The following is a 5,177-nucleotide window of genomic DNA, read 5'->3' as shown; positions in this document are numbered from 1 at the left end:
AGATGCCTGAGGATAATTGTGTGCGCGTGTGTGTGTGTGTGTGTGTGTGTGTGTGTGTGTGTGTGTGTGTGTGTGCGTGTGTGCGCGCGCGTGCGTGCGTGTGTGTGCGCGCATTTTAACATATATGAGAATGACCACCCCCAAATTATGATGTAATGAACAAATATAATGATTCCCATGTAGGAGACTGAGGGCCCTGTATGTTAACCTAAAGAGGGCCCTGTATTAACCTAACACGGACCCTGTATATTAACCTAAAGAGGGCCCCGTATATTAATCTAACGAGGTCCCTGTATATTAACCTAACGAGGACCCTGTATATTTACCTAAAGAGGGCCCATTATATTAACCTAAAGAGAGCCCTGTATATTACCTAACGAGGTCCCTGTACATAAAATGAGGACCCTTTATATTAACCTAAATAGGGCCCTGTACATTAACCTAATGAGGACCCTGTACCTAACGTGGTCCCTGTACATAAACCTAGCGAGGACCCTTTATATTAACCTATATAGGGCCCTGTACATCAACCTAATGAGGACCCTGTACATTAACCTAACGGATCCAGCTGAACGTAGGTTCACACACGTCCCAGGCTCCTACATACTCCTACCTATATTCCCCAGGTTTCCCATTTGACAGTATTGGGGGAAGATATTATAATATATTTCATTCCTTGACTGTTGCGATCTTGCATTTAATGAATGTTGCTTTGGTCAGCTCTAGTTGAACATAGTTGTACATGAACTGCGACATGGAGGAGAAAGGGATTGTTGCCCGTAATATTCTCCCGCAGGAGCCTCGCTGCCTGCCGCCCGCTGCCACGAGGCACCACCACCGCGAAGCACCACCGCCCAGCAGCGGGCAGCCGGCAGCAGGCAGCCAGCAGCGGGCAGCGCGCGGTTCAGTATACTTCAGATTGATGTGGAAGTGGAAGAACCAGAGACGTCGGCGAACCCGACAAAGTCATTTGTGGTTCATAATATCGTCTGGAGGCGCACACAGATTTTTGGCCGTGATAATACAGATATCTATGTATAATACGATATTATTTAGATATAGAGCTCCAGGACTCCCGCCGGAGCATCCGTAGTGTAGAATATTTACAGAACACGGCCAAAGGCTGAGTGCGCCTCGCCATTGCGATGCATCCACTGTAAACAGAGCGCATGTTACCGTGGCCGCAAGCTGCTCAGGGCCTCACCCCCACCCTCCTCCTTGACTCGCCTCTCTCCTCCTCATTTGCATTAAAGCTACACCGAAACGGCGTGTTTGGGGAAAGCTCAATGTGCGACTGGCTCGTAGTGGCTGTAATTTTGCACCACGGTTGAATTTCGGGAACGTCTTCAAATACTGTTAGGGGCCCACTAATATCTATATTAAAGCATCCATATAGTAGCATGCCATGGGACCTTTAAAGTAATCAACCAAAAATAGTCCCCTCCATCCCTCTATGGCTCTGCAACTGAAACGTGTTGCATTCATGTATCTGCGAGAAGATTGTTCATTTTGCTTTTGGTTTTGCGCATGCTAATCACTTTACTCTTTTTGGTGGAGTGTTTAAATGTTTGTATAGTAGATCCTCAGATACATGGTTACTTCGGGTGCAGAAATATACCTAATTATGGTGATTAAGGAAAAGAGAATTTGAGCTATATCATTTACTGTTACTGTTTGTCTGCTTGTCTCATGGACCTATAATGAAAAGTTTCTGTTTTAAAAAACACTTTTAACGTAGCCCCTCCATCTTCACTGTGTTACCATATGTCCCCATTCGCAAGCGCATTAGACTATCGTATATGAAACAAATTATGTCTAAGCGCAAATTAACGATCCAACTCGAAAGAATTTGTTAATTGGAATGAACAAGATCCGAAGATCCGAGTCCGCACCACAGCTGGTATAGGTAAGATTCAAGAGTCGAAAATAGTAGACAAGACTTACGAATTAAACATCTTCCCCTTCTCTGCTCACTCCCTCCCTTTCTCTAGCATTTAGAAGGGTTGCGTTTCACGCACCTGTGCTTGACAGGCTATAAGACCCCGTTTGATCAGAGAAGAAATTTACTTATTGGTAAGAAATAAGCCGGGAGTGGTCTAAGATCTAAATTGGCTCATACATATGGCAGGCGCACTGAACTCAAATCAGTACTCACAATAAATTTAAATACCAAAATATGATGGCAAGCGCCGTGATTAACGGGGTCCGAGCAAAATGAAAAGTCAAGAACACACTAATGGAAGATATATATGGAAGACATATAAATATGACATATCATTTTGAAGGAAAGATGTTGATGAAGGTGTTCCCCTTGATGCCATACTGTGCCTCGGCTTTCAAGTGAGTGGGCTGCAGAGCATGGCCGAATGTCATGTTCAGCTTGTTCATAATGCTCTCATCGGGATTCGAACTCTCAACCTAAGGATCACCAGTAAAAGGCATTATCCCATGGAGCCACTGATAAACCTGAACTGTAGCCTTATTCACATGGTAAAAATGTATTGTTAAGCACACAAAATCCAGAAAACTCAAAGGACAATTTCACAAGAGAATCAAGGCCCTTCTTAAAAGAGTATACAGATCCACCAAATGATAGTCGTATGTTATACAATAATAAAATGGTCATATAGGAAAAATGGTCTTAGGCTGTGGACGCTTAGCTTTTCTATGAAATTGTGTTAAAAGTAAACATTTTAGAGCAGAAGACTGGGGTGAAAAATATGCATCTGATTTAAGAGATTAATATGATGAAAGAATTTTAGTCCAGGTCAATCTGGTAAGGAGAAATAAGGATTTGTTCATATTCTTTTTAAATAGTGCCTCCTTTGGGTGCAGTACCAAAAAGTTTATTGGTAGTTGGGGGTATTGGTATCCACCTTATGATAGTAGTATGTTATTCTATACAATAACAAATGGGCTAACTGCTCCAACTTTATTGGCCAATATTTCTCAAATGGAACTAAATAAAAAAATATGTTTTTTTTTTAAGAGCTGGGCTATAATGATGCATCCGATTCTAGAGATTAATATCATGAAAGAATTATGAGTCCAGGTCAATCTGGTGAGGAGAAATAAGCCTAATAAATGACTTTTTACAATAGCGCCACCTTGGGTGCAGTAGCCTACCATACCTTATTTTCAGGTTAGACTTTTACAAAATTTTGGAGAAAAAATGAACGGTGCAGAAACAATAGTAATTATAACTGAAAGATATGGGATATGCCATTTCTTAGAAAGTTAACTCAAATAATGGCACAACAGCACCTTTGATTAACGGGAGACAAATGTTCCAAAAAATCTTTGGGCGTTATCAATCAAGCACTTGAATAATTAGAGGATTTATTAAACCTACGGCCGTGTGGATGCAAGTCCTTGATACCACTCATCAATACACTTGGCATATTACAAAACATGAGGTAAAAGTGAGATGAAGTTCCCTCACGGGAAAAATAAATTTATTTGAATTTGAAACACACTCAAATCGATCCAGCTAAGCTATGATTCAGATTTGAACCACCGGGATTTCAATTTTACGTTTGCTATTCGCATATTTTAACCTTTGTAATGTTTTTAAAGAACAAACACTGCTTTAGATTATTGTACCCTGTATCTACTCATTGTCTAACTAAATGTTTCAAGGGGGAACTACCACCGATTATATATCCAACTTACCCTGTAACTATAGAGAAGGGTAAGTTGGATTGTTACCATTTACTTGCCTCAAAATATGGAAGCACAAACTAATTGAATTCCAAAGTCAAAATTCAATCTGGTAAGGAGAAATAAGGATTTGTTCATATTCTTTTTAAATAGTGCCTCCTTTGGGTGCAGTACCAAAAAGTTTATTGGTATCCAACTTACCCTGTAACTATAGAGAAGGGTAAGTTGGATTGTTACCATTTACTTGCCTCAAAATATGGAAGCACAAACTAATTGAATTCCAAAGTAGGTAAAAGAGTATATTAACCATATAAATGAGCTGTGATTGCCGAGTTTCATCTAATATATTTGTATATTATCTTACTATATTTGCTTGTGTCTTGAGGAGCTGTAGCTCTTGCTGGTAGAACACAATTGCAAGGCTCAGGGAGAAGACTTTCAACATGTTAACGTCTTGTTAGACGCTATAAGGGTTTAAATGTAAGCATAATAATTCATGCAGCATGTGACATCTCTGCTTCAGTTTTACACAATACTTGTGTAAATAGTAAAGAATGAAAAATACAAGTCACAAAACTTTAAATGAAAACAAACTCTTCCAGTAATGAGCAAACACAACTAGGTTTCTGATATATATTTGTCATGTTTAACTTATTACCTGGACAAAAGCAGATGATGCATGTATTTAAAAAAAATGAACTATGAAATCAATTTAAAATAAGTTTGGGTAACCATGGCGATAATCTCATCGGACAGCCAATGAGCGGAAGGCCATTATGCAGATACATGTTGGGGTGATCGAAAGGTTAAGCTCTGAAACACGTGCACGACATCAGGCATTGCTAAAAACGCTAAGAGGCCTCAGCGAGCAGATCATCGGTTGCTGCACCGGCCTGTAGTCCATCGGCGGTTGTTTGGGTCATGCAGAGCACTGGAGTCCGGCTGCAGGACTCTCCATGGGTTTGAACTCAACACAAGCTGAATAGGCTACGATTGGTTCAGAGTAATTTGTTGGTTCACTTTGCACATCGATAATTTGCAAGCGCGTGAGAGAAACCTTTGAGAAAATGTTGCTGCAGACAAAAAGAAACATAGTATCTTCCTGGTTTTATACATTGGGTAAGCTGACGACAGCAGCGCTTGTCTTGCTACATTGATCTCTGATTTAATCGACATTGCTGGACCATAACATTTGTGCTAAATAGAAAACGGAACCGGGTCAGCCTCCAGAGTCCAGTTGAGTGTAATGAAGCCACCTGCACATGAAGAAGCACTTCTAGGCCCTGGACAGGAACATACAATCAGATTAGGCTCTGCATTGAGCAGAGAACGAGACCAAAAGTTGCTTGGCAAACCATAAACTGGGTTCTTTTTAAGGTTACACTCCATCCCCAGAAACAGCAGGCTATCTCTCCTCAGAACATTAAGCGTAATCGAAGCAAAATAAAAAGGTAGCCTCACTATTTGACGTGTACCACAAGGCCGGTAAATACGTATTGTCAATACTAGCAGCCTTT

At 40.7% G+C, this 5,177-nt stretch overlaps 1 protein-coding gene across 1 annotated transcript in view; it reads right to left on the bottom strand.

The window, feature by feature from the left end:
• Positions 1 to 3,904: 3,904 nt before the first annotated feature.
• Positions 3,905 to 5,177, bottom strand: part of podxl2 (podocalyxin-like 2) — a 10,291-nt gene continuing 9,018 nt past the window's right edge. The window contains exon 14 of the mRNA XM_056606518.1: positions 3,905 to 5,177. This exon is cut by the window's right edge and continues 1,278 nt beyond it. The gene's annotated coding sequence lies outside the window, so the exon portion shown is untranslated.

The sequence above is a fragment of the Gadus chalcogrammus genome, chromosome 13, assembly GCF_026213295.1.
Source record: "Gadus chalcogrammus isolate NIFS_2021 chromosome 13, NIFS_Gcha_1.0, whole genome shotgun sequence".
Lineage (NCBI taxonomy): Eukaryota > Metazoa > Chordata > Actinopteri > Gadiformes > Gadidae > Gadus > Gadus chalcogrammus.
This window is presented reverse-complemented; position numbering and strand designations above follow the sequence as displayed.